This window comes from Equus asinus, unplaced genomic scaffold (assembly GCF_041296235.1).
Source record: "Equus asinus isolate D_3611 breed Donkey unplaced genomic scaffold, EquAss-T2T_v2 contig_3, whole genome shotgun sequence".
Classification (NCBI taxonomy): Eukaryota; Metazoa; Chordata; class Mammalia; order Perissodactyla; family Equidae; genus Equus; species Equus asinus.
The window spans coordinates 1,261,398-1,280,687 of record NW_027224960.1 but is presented as its reverse complement, the minus strand read 5'-3'; the positions used below and the strand labels follow the sequence as shown (position 1 = coordinate 1,280,687).

The 19,290-nt window shown below is 34.5% G+C and overlaps 1 long non-coding RNA gene and 1 pseudogene across 1 annotated transcript in view; one reads left to right on the top strand and one right to left on the bottom strand.

Annotated features, from left to right (window-relative positions):
- The window catches only part of LOC139043590 (centromere-associated protein E-like), a 79,769-nt pseudogene that overhangs the window by 33,516 nt on the left and 26,963 nt on the right, over positions 1–19,290 (top strand).
- The window catches only part of LOC139043597 (uncharacterized), a 49,593-nt gene continuing 33,489 nt past the window's right edge, over positions 3,187–19,290 (bottom strand). Inside the window, exons 2-4 of the long non-coding RNA XR_011500675.1 lie at positions 5,531–5,686; positions 4,725–4,898; positions 3,187–3,686 (exon numbers count right to left, since the gene is read on the bottom strand). This is a non-coding gene — a long non-coding RNA (uncharacterized lncRNA). The remainder of the gene's footprint in view (positions 3,687–4,724; positions 4,899–5,530; positions 5,687–19,290) is intronic.

Genomic DNA, 19,290 nt, shown 5'->3' with positions numbered 1-19,290 from the left:
CAGATTAACTTTTGATCGTATTGTACACTTTATGCTCAGCATCTTAAACAATATGTTATTGGAAGGTTACACTCAGATCTTTACAAAAGTTGCTTCATCTTTTTCTGTTTATGAGAACCAATACTTCAAATGAAGTGCTATTTCAAATGAGAAGTGGGAGAATTTTTCCTTCTAAATCTTTATTTTCTAAATATTTTCCAAAATTAAGAATGATCATTTAGTTCTTTCTTTTTGGTAAATGTGCTTTTCTTGCACAAAAATTAGAAATAGGCAGCTTTCTTGCACGAAAGTTAGAAACAGAGAAGAAGAGGTAAAAGATGAAGCCAGTTTAAATTACAACCTATACAAATGTCTAAAACTTTGCCAAACAATTGGGCAGCCACTCACCACATGTGGCAGCTGGGCACTTGAATTGGGGCCAGTCTGAATTGACTTCAGTATGAAAAAAGAATGTAAAATATTTCATTTTTTTTATATTGATTACATGAAGAAATGACAATATTTTGGATATATTAGGTTAAATAAAATGTATTATTAAAATTAATTCTACCTGTTTTATTTTTTAATGTGGCTACTAGTAAATTTTAAATTACAAATTTGGCTCACATTATATTTCTGTTGGATGATACTGCCCTAAAATAAGAACGTCAACACTAGTCTGAAATCTGAAACTAGTTTAGGATGGAAACAGCCAGTCGCTTGCATTCTACTAGAATTTGCTTTTACTCTTTAAGGACTCATCTGATTATTAAGATTAAATAATTCTAAGGAAAAATATGTTTATCTTAGGAAATTGTAGTTTACTTGTTTTGAACACAAAAGTTTATGGTACTGAGATAGTTAATGCTATAGCTATTTTGATAGAAAGGAAACTTTAATAGAAATACTTATATCTTTAAGTATTCTTTATACTTTTAGACAGTTGGACAATGTAAAGCGATAACATCATCTTTCCAATATTCCCTGTGGAATAAACCAACAGGGTAGATAGTTGGTAATGCTGTGCATACCTCTGTAGCTTTGGTGAGCACCACATGGAACCAGCCTAATCCAAACCTGCATTCCAGATCACAACGCATTAACAAGCACGCCAGTGTAAAGCTAAATGGCTAATTCATGGGAAGAAAAAATCTTACGGGGTAAATACATTTATGCATTTAACTTACCCAAAACAAAAATCTATTCAGAGAATGTTTTTTAAAAGTTTGATTACAGTTCATCTCCTCCAAGTGATGCCTACTAATGTACTTTTGATGTTCTTGTAACTTTATTAACAGATGATGTAACTGTTATTTGGGTTATGCTGAGGTTTTCTTCTTTGTTTTGTGGGGTTTTGGGATTTTTCGTTTGGTTAGTTGGGTTTGGTCTTTTGGGAGAGTTTTTGTATTTTTAAATAATGAGGTGCTCTGCTGCAGTAGCTTGAACAGTTATCTCTCAGCCCTTCTTACTGTGTTAGGTGATTCTGAAGCAGTGAATGAATGCTGTCTTTTTTTTTTTTTTGCTCTGTTTAACTATTGGTTTGCTCTGTTGCCTGTTCACATGCTCTTACAGATGCAACTAATTCATGAAATTTCCAACTTAAATAAAGAATTTAGTTAAGCATGCAGAAGTGTATAATCAAGATCTTGAGGTGAGCTTTTATGTTGATATTTCTGTTGATAAGGGACTAGAGCTATAAAATATACATCATATGTAATTGAACATGATTTCAGAAAAGAGAAGGAATTATATTTAAGTATCAACTTTTAAATTTTACTGTCTAAACTATTAAATGTAAATTCTTTTTAATCCCTTAGAATTTAGATCCAATTAAATTGTGTTTCACTCTCCTTTGATTCTTTTAGAATGAACTAAGTTCAAAAGTAGAGCTGCTTAGAGAAAAGGAAGACCAGATTAAAAAGCTACAGAAATACATAGACACTCAAAAATCAGAAAATGTGAACATGGACTTGTCATACTCATCGGTAAAAATCAGGTTTATTTTGTTGTGTAATCATGTTGGCATTTATAGTGTACCATCACCATCATCATAGCAAATGCTTACGTTGAGCCTACTGTGTGCCGAGCATTGTTGTAGTTGTTTTACATTTAGTATTTTATTTAATCCTATCACTAACCCTATGGGAAAGGGACTGTTGGTATCATTGCCATTCTACAGATAAAGAATCGCTCAGAGAGTTGAGGACATCATTCTTTGAGTGCATGTAAGTAAGTTAGGAGTGAGCTTCCATTAAAAACCAGTAATTCAAAAAACATTTTAATTTTTTTCAATTGTTTTATACAAATGCATGAAGAAGTATGTAGTTGATCTCAGCCAAGATATCAGATCTTGGCATTAAGTAACATTTGAATCTCATGGTGAAATTGTTAAATTTTTTTATTTGCTTTCAATCCACCTGATTACTTCAAGAAAGTATCTGTTTGATTCTAGTTTTTAACACCCTTTTTTAAAAGGCAACAGTTTCTAGCTAGAATTTTTTTCTTTTTTTAAAGAGTGGCACTTGAGCTCACATCTGTTGCCACTCGTCGTCATCATTTTTTTTTTCTTCTTCTTCTCCCCAAAGCCCCCCAGTACATAGTTGTATGTTCTAGTTGTGGGTCCTTCTGTCTGTGGCATGTGTGATGCTGCCTCAGCATGGCCTGATGAGTGATGCCATGTCCGCACCCAGGGTCCGAACCAGCAAAACCCCGGGCCACTGAAGTGGAGCTCGTGAACTTAACCACTCGGCCACGGGGCTGTCCACTAGCTAGAATTTTTTTAATCTTAGTTTCTGTTGTTCTTTTGTTTTCATTTGAACTTGTCAGAGTACTTTTTGTTACCTTCTATTAATCACAAATGATTCTTTTTAAAAGTGTTGTTACTGTTTGGAGGCCCTGGGAAGAAAGGTACTTTCATATAATCTTCGAGTGTCTACTGACAGAGTGGCAAGCAGAATTGCCCACTTTTTAAAAGTTGTTCTTTATTTCTTTCTCTTTATTCATTCATTCATTCATTCATGCATTAATGTTTTCCCAAGGACATATGGTTGAATTCATGTCAGCTAAAGTCATGTTAAAATGCTACTTCTCTTTAAAAATGACACAGTGGATCTTTTTATGTATTTATCAGTTATATTTTCTCTTCTGTGAGTTGCCTGTTCGTATCTTTTCTCTCTTTTTCTTTTGGATTGTTTGTCTTTTTTTTTTCAGTTTGTGATTTAATATTCTTAATTTTAACTATTAATTGCTCACCTGTCATGTTTTGGAGAGAATAATTTAAAAATACGTAGGAAACTTTAACAGGCTAGCTGAGCAACAATTGTGTTAATCTTTTTTAAACAATAACAGATTTCTTAAATTACAGTACTTCTATATATATAGTGCTTTTATAATTTGGAAAAAGATAACCAGAATTTTTAAAAATATTTTTATTTTCGAAAATGTCATTTCTTTTCATCTATCCTAAAAAAAATTTGGTGATTAACGTATTTTCACCATTTTTGATTTGTTAGGAATGACATCTGTGTGTGTGTTCTCTAAAGTCTTTTCCAACTCTAAGAAAGTTAGCTTTCAGGAAATCCTTTTTGTTGTGTGTATAGGAAAACATTCAAGACCTCAAACAGATGAAACAGACTCTGTTCGATGCTGAGGCTGTAGCCCTCGATGCCAAGAGAGAAGCAGCCTGTCTCAGGAGTGAAAATCTGGAGCTGAAAGAGAAAATGGTAAGTGATTTTTGTTATATTTATAATAAAGCAGTTGTAATGATCACTACATTTTTGTGAATTTGTATTGTTTCTCTCATAGAAAGAACTTGCAAGTGCATGCAAGCAAATGGAAAATGATATTCAGTTATATCAAAGGCAGTTGGAGGCAAAGAAGAAAATGCAAGTTGATCTGGAGAAAGAATTACAATCTTCTTTTAATGAAATAGCAAAACTCACCTGCCTTATAGATGGAAAAGTTCCAAAAGGTATTTTATAATTTCAGACTTACCTCTTTGCAAATCCAACTGCCTAAAGGATTTTGCACCTCCATTCCAATGATTAAAAGTCCATTGTTCTCTGATGTTTGTAAGTAGCCTAATATTAAATTTCAATATCATTTGGTGTCAGTATTTATAAGTGTTTCCATGGACTTCAAATTATAAAGGTTTAAGAATTATTTTTCAAATGAATTGGACCCGATCTTGAAAAAGGCGATTCAAGAACTTTTAACAATTGGATTACCTGTTGACCAACACTGGTTCTTTCTTTAATAAATTTTATATAATCTGATTAAGTAATCTAAGTTTGTATGTAATTTAAATTGTCCCAATAACTGCAAACTGTTTAATTTACCAAAAATATCCTAGATTTGCTCTGTAATTTGGAATCAGGAAGAAAGATTACTGATCTCCAGAAAGAACTGAATAAAGAAGTTGAAGAAAATGAAGCTTTGCATAAAGAAGTTAATTTGCTCTCAGAGTTGAAATCTTTACCCTCAGAAGTAGAAATGCTAAGGAAAGAGGTAAATATGTTTTTAAGCAAATAACTCTTACTTTGAAATAAAAACCCTTGCAATATTGCCTTAAATATTTTGCCATAGTTTGTTTTAAAGTAACAGTGAAGAGACTGTAAACATTTGACCCTGCTTGTTAGGAACATTTTCAAAGAATATGTAACAGTATACTTAGTAATGAGATCCATGTAGGGGCCATTTCTATAGTCCTCAGATGTAGTGCTTTTCAACAGAGATTGATGGCCCACCCTTAGTCTTTATCTTTTTTGGTGCTGTTGCTGTGGTCATATCACTATGTTGAATAAAGGAGAGTAAGGAGGTAAAGAGGGTGGCATTGATGAAGTTTTAGAGGTTGACGTAAATATTGCAGCCTAGTGAGCAATTCCGGAAACCTTCTGCCAGCCTTTCCTTTTTCTGCCTTTCTGAAAGAAATAAAAAGGACAAGAATTTGAGTACTTACTACATGGTGAGCATCATGCTAAACAACTTTAGCAACGTTATTTAGTCATCCTAAAAACTCTTTAAAGTACATGCTGTTTTTTAGCCCAACACATAGTTATGGATCTAAAAGCTGAGTTACACAGACCTGCCTCCTACCCTGAGCCTGTGGTTACAAGAGCTCTACTGTCTCGCTCCCTCTCCTTTGTCTCAACTTTGGCTCTCCTCTCTTTTTCCCACTTCCTTCTCCTTTATCTTTCACAATGATTAAACTATTTATAAGCTGGATATTGTTGGTTTAAATTAATTACTTAAATAATAGTTTCAATTTAAGTTATTTAAAATTTAAATTATTCATGGATTAAGTTTTTGGAAATCTGAGCTGCATTCAAAGCCTTTAGAAAGAAAATAATAAGTCAAATTCTAAGAAAAACCATAAGATGCCTGAAACACCATAAAGTTAGAAAACACTTTAGAATGATAGATAAGGAAATAAAGACATCCTAATTAAGTGTTTCTTCTCCACTCAATCCTTACTAGAACCCAAACAAAACTTTGATGGTAAAGTTAAGCAGGATAATATATTGTTATAAAGATGTGACAATAAAAATATTACCTTTCCTCAGTCAAATCTGTGCTTAATTTCAATGTCTTTTTTCTTTTTTGCAGATAAAGCTTTTCTTTTCCTGATAACTGCTGTAGTGGATCTTATATTGCTAACATAGCTAAATTTTATTTCTTTTCCGTAGATAAATGACAAATCTGAAGAGCTCTGTAAAATAACATCAGAAAAAGACAAATTGTTTTCTGAAGTAGTTCATAAAGAGAGTAGAATTCAAGATTTACTTGAAGAAGTTGGGAAAACTAAAAGTGACCTAGCAGCTAGCCAGTTGAATTATAAAAGAACTGATCAAGAATTCCAAGATTTTAAAAATCAACATGTTGAAACTGAGCAAAAGTATAAGATGGTCCTTGAGGAGAATGCAAGAATGAGTCAGAACATAGGAAATCTCTCTAAAGAAGCTCAAACACTTGGTTTAAGCTTGGATGCTTTGAACATGGAGGTTGGTACAACACACCCTCTATGGAAATGGTCTTTAGTTTTCTGGGGTTTGGCTTCTATATAGATGCCACAGAATGCTCTGCTTCTCACAGTAACTTTTTCTTATTTTAAAGCTTTCTTACAAAACCCAGGAACTTCAGCAGAAAACAGCTGAGAGTCAAGAAAGGTTAAATGAAGTGAAAGAGCTGAAGCAACAATTAGAAAGTAGAGATTCTAGGCTGCAAACTGTCGAAAGGGAGAAAGCACTGATTACTGAGAAACTTCAACAAACCTTAGCAGAAGTAAGAACCTTAACCCAAGAAAAAGATGGCCTGAAACAGCTCCAAGAGAGCCTGCAGATTGAGAGGGACCAGCTCAGAAGTGACATTCAGGACACCGTGACCATGGTGAGGCTTTGACAGAGTAAACTGAAAACTCAGAGCCTCTTCAAGACGTTCAGGAGCCATCAGTTATTATTTATGATCAAGCAGTAACTATAAAGTTATTTTCATTGTTTCACATTATTCTAATTGAAATTGTGTTCCCTTTCTCTGACAAAGAACATAGATACCCAAGAACAATTACGAAATGCTCTTGAGTCTTTAAAACAACACCAAGAAACAGTTAACACACTGAAAATGAAAATTTCTGAGGAAACTTCCAGGAATTTGCGTATAGAGGAAAACATAGGAGAAAATTCGGATGAATTTCAGGAAAAGGTAAAGGGTATTTCTGTTCGAGTTTTCATATACTATATGTGAGCTTTCTCCTTAACTTCAGACACTTAAGTACATAATGGTGACCTCAATCTTATTGATTATTCACAGTGAATAACTAACAACAGTTTACAAGATTAGCCCTAGTGTCTTTGAAATAACTTCAGATATAACTGCTTACAATCAGTTGGAAAAGGAAAAGGCAAAAATGTTAGTTCAAACTTTGAGCTGATATTTTCCGAGGCCTGGTGTATTTTAAACATCTTTAAAAGCCCCTCTGAATTCTAAGAATGTAAGAAAGATTGAGTGCTTATTATTACTTATGGGTAAAATATTTGTTTTATATCAGATTTTGTGTACTAGTTGAGAGTTCACTATCGATGTGTGTGTCGTGTTCATGTCTGTTTCTAGAGCTGTGCTGTGCTTAAATCTCAGCTTATTCTAGGCAGCATGGTTCGTTTTGTCCTGAAACCTGGGGAGAAGAGCTGCTTTGTTATTTAATTATATACAAGAAAGGCTAGGATGCTAATGATGATTTTTTAAAAGGGAGGTATATTAGTCTGCCATCACAAAATATCATAGACTAAGTAGCTTAAACAACAGAAATTTACTTTTTCCCAGTTGTAGAAGCTAGAGGTCCAAGGTTAAGGAGCTAGAAAATTCAGTTTCTTGTGAGCCCTCTTCCTATCATGCAGATGGCACCTCTCCTCACATGGCCCTTCTGTGTGTGAGCCGAGAGAGCTCTGGTTCTCTTCTGCTTCTGGAGTGGACACCAGTTCTATGGGGTTAGGGCCCCAGCCATATGATCTCATTTAACCCTAATTACTCTCCTTAAAGGCCCTCTCTCCAAATACAGTCATTTTGGGGCTTAGAGCTTCAACATGTGGATTTTGGGAGGACATAATTCAGTCCATAACGGGATTGCCTGTAATTTTATATAACTGATTTATTTACAATGCATTTCTACTTTTCAAAAATGCCTTTTATATGTCAGAATTTTTTATACTATTTTTCATTGTTATTATACTTAATACTATTTAATCCAGAATAATTACTACTGGGAATTTAAAACGTTCACCAATAGGAGAATGGTGAAATAATCTTTCATACATCCATAGCTTGGAGTAGTAGTCATTCATATATATATATATATATATATGTATAAATTTATTTTTGTTTGTTTTGTATCTTTAATTGTGGTAAAATATACATAGCATAAAATTTACCATCTTTATCATTTTTAAGCAAACAGTTCAGTAGTGTTAGGTACGTTCACGTTGTTGTGCCACCAATCTCCAGAATTCTTTTTATCTTGTGAAGCTGAAACTCTATACCCACTAAACAATTCCTCATTCCCTCCCTCCTCTAGCCCCTAGCAACCACTTTTCCACTTTCTATCTCTCTTAATTTGGCTACTCTAGGTACCTCACATAAGCGGAATCATGCAGTATGTTGTCTTTTTTTGACTGGCTTATTTCATTTAGCATAGCGTCCTCAAGGTTCCTCTATGTTGCAGCATACATCAGAAATTCCTTCCTTTTTAGGGCTGAATAATATTCCATTGTATGTATATACTACATTTTGTTTAACCATTCACCCATTAATGGGCAGTGAAGATTGCTTTCACCTTTTTGCTGTTGGGAATAATGCTGCTATGAACATGGTGTACAAATATCTCTCTGAGTCCCTGCTTTCAATTCTTTTGGATGTCAGATTTACTGGATCATGTTTTTTATCTTTTGAGGAACTGTCATACTGTTTTCCATCATGGCTGTACCATTTTACATTCCCACCAGCAGTGCATAAGGGTTCCAATTTCTCCAAGTTCTCACCAACACGTATTATTTTCTCCTTTTTTCACAGTAGCTATCCTAATAAGTGTGAGATGATATCTCATTGTGGTTTTTATTTGCATTTCCCTAATGACTAGTAATGTTGAGCATCTTTTCATGTGCTTGTAGGCTATTTGTATATCTTTACAGAAATGTCTGTTCAAGTCTTTACTCATTTTTAAATTGGATTGTTTGGTTTTTGTTGTTGAATTTTAGACATTCTTTATATAGTCTGGATATTAACCCTTTATCAATTGTGTGACTTGCATATATTTTCTCCCATTCCTAGGTTGCCTTTTCACTCTGTTGATTGTGTCCTTTGGTGCACAGAAATTTGTAGTTTTTATGTAGTCCAGTTTATCTCTTTTTGCTTTTGTTGTCTGTGCTTTTGGTGTCATATCCAAGAAATCATTGGCAAGATCCACTTTATGAAGTTTTTCTCCCATGTTTTCTTCTAAGCATCTTACAGTTTTAGTTCTTATGGTTAGGTCTTTGATCTACTTTGAGTTAACTTTTTTATATGATGTAAAGTAAGGGCCCAACTTCTTTCTTCTGCATGAGATATCCAGTTTTCCCAACACCATTTGTTGAAGATACCATCCTTTATGATTGAATGGTCTTGACATCCTTGTTAAAGATCATTTGACCATATGCAAAGGTTTATTTCTGGGCTCTGTTTTCTATTTCATTGGTCTATATATCTGTCTTTATGCCAGTACTGAGCTGTTTTGATTACTATAACTTTGTAGTAAGTTTTGAAATCAGGGTGTGTGAGACCCTCAGCTCTGTTCTTTTTTCAAGATTGTTTTGCCTGTTTGGAGTCCCTTGAGATTCCATATGAATTTCAGGGTGGATTTTTCTATTTCTGCAAAACACTATTAGGATTTTATAGGGATTGCATTAAATTTGTAGATCGCTTTGGGTAGCATTGACTTCTTAACAATATTAAGTCTTCCAATCTGTGAACATGAGACGTCTTTCCATTTATTTGTGTCTTTAATGTATTTCAGATACATTTTGTAGTTTTCATTGTACAAGCCTTTGCCATCTTGGTTAAGTTTATTCCTTAATATTTTATTCTTTTTGATGCTTTTGTAAATGGATTGTTTTCTCTATTTCCTTTTTTAATTGTTTATTGTTAATGTATAGAAATGTAATAGAGTTTTGTATAGTCATGGAATTTCTTTAAAGTAGACATTATCTACAATTGGAAAATTTCCAGGATACATTATTAAATAAAAACAGATACATACTAAAGAACAATTCAGTAAGATCCAACTTATGTAAAGAAACCTCTATATACCTTTATATACTATTACTCTATATAATGAGCTTCTTTTTTCCCATTTACTCTGGGGTACAATATTCCTGCCTTGGAAAAGGAGCTTTCTCTTCCTCTCTCCCTATGCTTCAGTCATTCTTTCCTAGAAAGCATTTTCACTTGCTCTATATCTTGTATTCTCAGTTTATCTATATTTTGGGTCAACTATGGGCCAAAGGCACTTGACCTTGATTTAAAATTTATAACTTCCACTTTTATAAGGGGAAAGGTTTTTCAATAGTTTTTTGAAAATAAATGCACAGTCAGTAGCCGCTTTTAAACAAATGCAAAATGCAGTCACAGGGCCCCATGAGAAGGAGCAGTAGAGGCGGAGTGAGGGAAAAGGAGAGTTACACTCACTGGACCAGCCAGTCTGTGGTATTAAGTTCATGCTGGAATCATCTGTGTTGATAAAAGGGTCTAACTGGAAATTCTCCTGGGCCATTCTGTTCATCAGGGTTTCTGAAATCTGGGATGCAATGCTGAGGTGAGCTTGGTCTTGTGAAATCGTGTTCATGCTGGAATCACCCATGAGGATAATGCAGTGGGTCTAGGGATTTCCAGATAAACCTGTTTATCAGAGCACCAGAGGGCAGCCTATGATAGCCTAGTAGGTCTATCATGAAGCCTCTAGGAGTGCCCGTTTTCAATCCTGCTTGATATGTCTCTCTCTGGAAATGAGTTTCTCTAGTGTGTCTCAACAGAAATTTTAAACTTTGTGATTAGTAGGCTTATTCTCATATAAAGGACACAATTTTTTTCCTTATTTAATAATTAGACCTATTAGATTTGCTCATAACCATGGTAGCTGGAATACTTTCTAGGCTGAGTTCAGTTTTGCACTTTGTCTCAATCTGCTTTGTTTTGTGTACATTTCCATATTTAGGAGTAAAGATGCAAGATTCTGAATTATAGTAGCTGACTGACTAATCCCAAAGACTCTGTGTTCCTGCCTTAATTTCTCCTGTAGTTGTAGTTAGCTCTCTGCTCATCCTTGTAGAAGCTCATGCAGATTGCCAAAAAGAAGGGGCTAACCAAATGAAATATGGTTTGTCTGTATCCACTCTAGAGAATTGAGCAACTACTAAAAATTATAATTTGGAGATTATGTAACAGCATGGGAAAATGCATATCATCTAATCTAAGTGGGAAAGAAAAACTAAAAAGGATCTTATATGTAAAGTAGTCATAATTGCAATGTTAAAAAAATTCTTTTAATAGAAGAAACTCTGGAAGGAAATATTCCCAAATTCTAATAGTGGTTGTGTGAAGTTGGTGTCATTGGATGATTTTTTTTCTTTTTCTTTTTTTTCTAATTAAATATAGATTATTACAAAAACTTTTTAAACATCTGTGACCAATATTCAGCTGAGTGTTTTTACTGGGCTAGTATAGGATTATATGGTGATACCCTAATTTCATACTGGTAACATCAATCTTTGTCTCCTTTTACCAAGGAGTCCATGTATCAGGTTACCTTTGGTTAAGACTTATTTATGGATAAATGGATTTATATAACATGCTTTTCTTAAGCAGTATATGAAAAATATGAAAAGGTGAATTATGCTACTATAATATGAAATATGTTTCTAACAAAACTCTTTTGCCCTCTTATCTATAATAAAACTCTGAAAATAAAGATTTGTTAGTAGTAGGGCATAAGTTATGGTTTCCAGCTTTTGAAGGAAAGAAATAAAGAGGGAGAGTTTAAGCTGGCTTACTCCTTCATAAAGCCAGGTTAACCCATCGTACATGAAGATAGTTGTGAATTATCTATAGCTGTCCACATAGCTCTTACCAGTGAACAGGCACAAGAGCACGAGCTCTGGAACCAGACCACTTGGATTCAAAGTCTGATAACTTCTCTGAGTGACCTTGGGCAAGTGACCTACCCTCTCTGGGATTCAGTTTCCTTGCCTGTCAAACGGAGATAGTAATAGTGCCTACCTTGTAAGGTTATGGGGAAGATTAAATGTGTCACTGTGTGAAAATAGTGCCTGGTACATAATAAGTAATAGAAGTTTGGCTATTTTTATTATTAAAACTGTTACTAAGAAATTCTTCTCTAATGTATTAATATTTTAGATGGTTGGCATAGATAAAAAGCAGAGTTTGGAAGCCAAAAAAACCCAAGTGCTGATTGCAGATGTTGATAATGAGCTAACTGAACAACAGAGAAAGATATTTTCTTTAATACAGGAGAAAACAGCACTGCGACAAATGTTAGAGAGGGTTACTGCAGAAAAGGAGCAACTGAAGACTGACCTGAGGGACAGTATTGGAATGGTGAGATTCAGCAATGTGTTTTTGTCTTTGTATGTTTTAGATTTTTACAACTTTATTGAGGTATAATTTCCATGCAATAAATGTATCTGATGTGAGTGTCCAGTGTGATGACTTTTGACAAATGTCTCTACTTGTGTTCTCTCCACCCCAGCAAGTTCCCTCCCACCTCCACCCAGGCAATCCTGATCTCATCCTCTGCCCCACATAGTCACTGTCCTGATGTTTTCCACCTCAGCTCATTGTCTCTTCTAGAACTTCACACAAATAGAATCACACTGCATGTGCTCTTTTGTCTCACTTCTTTCTACACTCCTTTTTACTGCTTGGTAGTCTTCCAGTGTATGAATAGGCCACAATTTGTTTAGCCTTTCTCCTGTATTGATGGAAATTTGAGTTATCTCTACTATTTGGGTATTTTGAATAAAGCTGCTATAAACATTCTCATACAAATGTTTTTATGAACATATATTTTTTATTTCTCTAGAGTATGGATCTAAGTGAAATAGCTGGGTCATAGGGAGATGTATGTTTAGCTTGGTAGAATTTACTAGGCTGATTTCCAAAGTATAGTTGCACCGTTTTACATTCTCATCAGCACATTAAGAGAATTCTGATGGCTCCACATCCCCACCAACACTTCATATTATTGGTGTTTTTAATTTTAGCCATTTCTATTGGGTGTAACCTTGTTTTGATTTGCCTTTCCCTAATGACTAAAGATGTTGAGCATCTTTTTATGTGCTTATTGTGTATCTTTCTATAAACTGTTCTCTCAGTGATGTGTTGTATAGATTTCAATGTACAGATCTTGGACATATTTTGTTAATTGGTTCCTAAGTGTTTCTATTTTATTTATGCTGTTGTAATTTTTCTTAAATTTCATGTTTAATTGTTAATGTTTGCCAATATTTTCAAACCTACTTTAGTTTTTGTTTCTATATGTGGGGGCAATCTAATGTGTAATAGATTGAAATTAATATTTTCAGAAGTTTGCTATGGATCACAGTAGACCCTGACCTTTTGTGTAATTTTCCATGTTTCTTAGGATTGTCTGTTTGGTCAAAGAGCTGAATGTAAATAAGAGTACAGACAAAAGTTGTATTTTCTTCTCGGTATCTGTCTTGTAATGTTTTTTGGTCTTGATACTTGAGAATGTCACTCTTTAAGCATAATAACTAAGATTAGTCCAATTCATGCTAGCAAAGGACGGCTGCTGTTTTGAGCTTGCTCAAAATCAAAGCCATCCCAGCATATGAAAAGCCTATAACCTGCAGTCTCATCGTCTATCGATGAAAGCTTAGAAACAGTCTCTTTTGGCTTCAGGGTAGAAAACAAGCAAACCTCTTATGATGGAATACTAAATCCAGTTCTAATTCTCGTGGTAGGAATGTAAGTTGAGCAATAAAGAAACAGCATAAGAAAGCAGATTCTTGGCATTTACATGATCAAAATAGACTCACTTTCTTTTTAAGTTAGTCTTTTCCAATATAGTTTGCCATGATTTCTCCATTTTCAGGCTGAGGTAAATGCTGATTTTTACCTGATTTCCTAAATGTAAGCTAGTGTCATTTAATCTCAACTTTTTAAAAATTCTAGACCATTGAAAACCAGGAAGAATTAAGAATTCTTAGAGGTGAACTTAAAAAGCAACAAGAGATAGTTGCACAAGAAAAGAACTGTACCATAAAGAAAGAGAAAGAGCTTTCTAGGACCTGTGAGAAACTGGCAGAAGTTGAAGAAAAGCTAAAGGAAAAGGTGAATTTTTAAAGTTATCTTCCTGGCCATATTTCCTGACTAAACTTTTTTTTTTTTGGTGATAAATTTTGGTTCTAATAGACCTAAATTCCAGAAATAGAATGTACCTCCCAAATGAACAGCTCTCAATGCTAATATTTTGGACAGTTTGAACTCACACTAGGATCTTAGCTAACCTCTTTTGTGTGTATTATATTATCCTAGAGTCTTTCAATGAGAGGGGGCCTTGGTTCATCTAAACTACTCATGATGTATTCATTCATTCATCAAATATTTATTGAGCATTACCGTGGGCCAGGCACTGTTCTGGGCACTTGATATACATTAGTCAGTAAAACAAAGCTCCTGCCCTTATATAGAGCTATATTAGTCATTCTCTAAACTCTAAGATTTGTCACTATTACCATCTCTTAGATGTTTGCAAGTTCCTGAATTATTTCTTTTTTAGAAGTAAGGTGCTGTTGTAATATAATTGTGTAAGAGCTAAGACTGTTAGAACAATTGTACTGCTCTAGTAATTCTAAAATGGACCCACTGATATCTTTCTGTTTATCCTAAGAACAGTGCTACATGCATTATAAATAGCGTAGTGTTTCCATTGTGCTTCTGTGGAATGTTTTTTTCCTAATATATGTTCTCTTAATTCTCATCCCTTTCACTATAACCTAATTGAATTTACTAAAACCTCCTATTTCATACTCCTCCCAAAGAGGTGATATCAATAGGCTTATGTAAAAGTTAATGCCTCAGTGTTTGTGTGGGCCATCCCCTAAAGACCTTATTGGAACTAAAAATAAATTATCCAAAAAGGTTTTAAGAGATGAGGAATTACAGTTTATTTGCCAGGTACATCTATATATTTAGTCAGTCTCTTTTCTTTTTAAATTTTTCGCATTTTTACTTTGCCTCCTTGATTAACCAAGTGACACTATGTTAGTTTCTTAGGACTTCTGTGTCAAATTATCATAAACTTGCTGGCATAAAAACAATGGAAATTTATTCTGTCACATTTCTAGATTCTCGAATTCCAAAATCATGGTGTCGGAGGACCATGCTTCTTCTGAAGGCTCTAGAGAAGAGTCCTTCCTTGCCTTGTGCTATCCGTGGCTCCCGCTGTCCTCGATAGTCCTTGTTCTGTAGCTGCATCACTTCAATCTCTGTCTCCATCTTCACAGGATCTTCTCTGTGTCTCTGTGCGTCCTTTCCCGTCTCTTATGAGGACATTCTCATTGGATTTAGGGCCCAACCCTAGTCCAGTAGGGTATCTTCTCAATCCTTAACTAATTACATCTGCAAAAACCCTCTTTCCAAATCGGATCACATTGAGGTTCTGGGTAGACTTGAATTTTGGGTGGGACCCTCTTCAGCCCAGTACAGACACTATGCCTAGAAGCTGCTTTACTTTCAGTGCTGCTTGTCTGTTTCCACTAGGGTAGTGTGCAGGGCTGTGATAATGATTCTCTCAGTTTGGCAAAGTACATTTTACATAAGAATTTTAAGATAATATGGCAAAATGGTAATAATAAAAACTTTATTTCTTAAGAGCCAACAACTCCAAGAAAAACAGCAACAACTTCTTAGTGTACAAGAAGAGATGAGTAAGATGCAGGAAAAGATGAATGACGTGGAGAATATAAAGAATGAATTAAGGAACCGAGAATTAACGTTGGAACGTATGAAAATGGAGAGGCTAGAGTTGGCTCAGAAACTCCGTGAAAATTATGAGGACATAAAATCCATAACCAAAGAAAGAAATGATCTACAGAAATTACAAGAGTCCTTTGAAGTAGAGAGAGAGAAACTTAAAGAATACATAAGAAGAATTGAAGTTAAGGTCAGTTAGACCCTTTTCTTCATCTGTTGTGTTTCCTTAAAACTGAGCCAATTGGGAAGGGGGGCAGTGTTGAGATGATGTTGTTAAAATATTCTTTAAACTTCACATGCTAATAAAGGGTCTGGAAACAAAAGAAGAACTCAAAATTGCTCACATGCATCTGAAAGAACACCAAGAAACTATTGATAAACTCAGAGAAGTTGTTTCAGAGAAGACAGATGAAATATTAAATATGCAAATACATTTAGAAAACACAAATACTGCCTTAAAAGCACAGGTATTTTTTTAAAGTTGTTATCTGAGTAGCTGAGAGTTTGAATCAGGTCTTTTGTGTAAAGAAACAAGATATGAGTTAGCCTAAAATTGGAGACAAGTAAAGATTTTCCTATTAATTTAGAAACTATTATTTAGCTTTTTATCAAATCTATCTATATCATAATTTATTGTATGCTTATCTCAAGATCCAAGAACTTCAGGAGAAAGAACATCAACTTCTTAAGGCAAAAAATGATCTCAAGGAAAATATGCATCAAACAGAGCAATTGAAGAAGCAATTAGAGGCCCAGAATTCAACTCTGGAAACTATAGAAACAGAGAAGTTCAAATTGACTCAGAAACATCTTGAGAACCTTGAAGAAATAAAACTTGTTGCTAAGGAAAGAGATGGCCTCAGAAGAGTGGAGGAAACCCTCAGAACGGAGCGAGAGCAGCTCAGGGAAAGCCTGCGAGAGACGGAAGCTACAGTAAGCGATACTCCTTCCCTCCCTCGTGAGGAAGCGTGGGCTTTGCTGACAGCAGTGAGCCCTGCTTTCACATGATGGTGCTGCTGGTGTGAGTGAACTGATAGAAACTTTTAGGCACGTAACTTGGTATTGTTCTTGAAAATTGTAAATTCTGTAAGCAATATTTTCTTCATAGACTTTATCCTACATGTATACTTAATCAATTGTTAAGATAAAGAAATATATATATATACATACACATATATACACCACAGTGTTGTTCATTGTAGCAATTTGTAATAAAAAATGGGATACAATCTGAATGTCCATCAGAAGGAAACTGGGTAAACAAGAGCAATATGTCAGAATACTATGCAACACCTAATAAAAAAATGGAATAGATTTGACCGTCCTAATATGGAAAGCCCAGAATGACTCTTAGGAGGAAAAGCAAGCTGTAGAATAGTGCACATATAACATGTTTGCCTCTGGAAAGTGGAAGCAGGCTGTGGGAGGTGGGGACAGGGAGGAAAAGCTTATCACTTTCTAACAACAAAAATACAGAGTAAGAAGTAATAGTTTTATTATTTTTACTAAGAAAATATGTTATTTTCATCAAAAAAATACTAACATTTTAACATTAAGATATGTCACTGTTCTCAAAATTTCTCTAATGATGAAGAATCTGGAAAAACAAGAGGAACTAAGAATTGCTCACATGCATCTGAAGGAGCACCAGGAAATTATTGATAAACTCAGAGGGATTGTTTCTGAGAAGACAGATGAAATATCAAATATGCAGATGGATTTAGAAAATTCAAACACTAAATTACAAGAAAAGGTATGGGGGGAGGGGAGGGTTATTTGATTGGCTGTCTGACTTATTTGTGCCTATAATCCTCTGGGGATATGAAATAGTTTAGCCACATTGGAAGACACGTTGGCAGTGTTTACTGACACTGAACATGTACATGCCTGTGGCCCAGCGATTATAGGTATGTACCTGAGAGAAAAGAACGCATACTTCCACATAAAGATATGTACAAGAATGTTCATAGCAGCTCTAATCATAATAGTGAAAAACTGAAAACAACTCAGATGCCTTTCACTGGGAGAATGGATTTACACCTTGTGGTTTATAAGTTCAAAAATAGGCAAAGTCACCTAAGATGACCAAGGTCATGATAGTGGTTGGCTGTAGTAAGGGGGCACACAGGAACTTTTTGGGGTGCTAGAAATGTTCTATATTTTAATCTGGGTTGTTATTACATAGATGTAAACATATGTCAAGAATAATTGAACTATACACTTAAGATTAGTGCACTTATGTGTATATGTACATGAGTGCATCTATATACATGTGTATATATGCACAAGTATATATATGTATCTATATGTACACTTGTGTGTATATGTACATATGTACACACTTGTGTGTATATTATATATACACTTACGTATATAATCTCAAAAGAAAATAAATTCTGTGTGGAATTATGCAGAATATTAATGAGTGACATTAGAAGCCTATTGTCTTAATCAATTTAGAAACTATTCTTTATACTTGTCTTAAAAACCATCTGTATCCTGACATGTTATTTTATGATTATCTTGATAAGATCCAAGAACTTAAGGCAAATGAACATCAGCTTTTTAAGTTAAAAGAAGATGTCAGTGAGACACAGAAAAAAATGTCCGAGATAGAGCGATTGAAGAAACAATTCAAGGCCCAAAGTTTAACTCTGGATAAAATAGAAACGGAAAACTTAAACTTGGCTCAGAAACTTCATGAAAATCTTGAAGAAATGAAATCTGTAATGAAAGAAAGAGATAATCTAAGAAAAGTGGAAGAGGCACTCAAACTGGAGAGAGACCAACTGAAGGCAAACCTACAAGAAACCATAGCTAGAGTGAGTTATACTCTTTCTTCCTGTCCAGCACACATATTTTTAATACAAGAAGCTTCCTTCTCTTTTAAATAAATGATACTGTTGGTGAAAAAGTAAATGTTATAGCCTTTTAGGGAGACAGTTTGACAATATCTTATTAAAAATTTATCAGCATATACGTTTGTTACAGCAATTCCATTCCTAGGAATTTATCCAACCAATATATTCACACATTTGGGCAGAAATACAACAGCATTCACTGCAGCATTGTTTGTGGTAAACAAAAGCTAAAAGCAATCCAAGTGTCCGCCATAAGGCACTGGCTAAGTGGGGTTTGTCTGTATAAGGGAACACTAAGCATAAGAATGGGACACTTTTTCTGTGACGTTGATCTAGAAGGGTGTCCAAGGGGTCTGAAAGGAGAAGAGCAAGCAGCCAGTTCAACAAGGAGCAGGACTAGGATGGGCGAGGTGAGGGACAGGGTCTGTACTCTCTATCCTTCCATACTGTTCTGATTTGGGGGTGGTGTGTTGGTGGTTTTTAACTGTGAGAATGCATTTTTTTACTTTAACTAGTTCATCATTAAGAAAAGATAATGTGCCTTTATATTATCATATTTCTCAATTTCTTCTAATAATAAAGGATCTGGAAACACAACAAGAACTGAAAATTGCTCGTATGCATTTGAAAGAACACCAGGAAACTATTGATAAATTCAGAGAGAGAGTTTCAGAAAAGACAACCCAGATTTCAAATATTCAAAAGGATTTAAATAAGGCAAAAGATGAATTACAGGAAAAGGTATTGTTGTTTTATTCTTTTGGGAGTAGTTGTGTCCAAAATTATTTGTAGACTCAGCAAGGAGATAGAAATAGATATATAGACATAGATATGTGCTTGTATGTAACAAATAGACTATTTTCCATCCTTGAAGGAGTTCTGTTTGCATTCTAACTTGTTTTATAATTATCTCAAGATC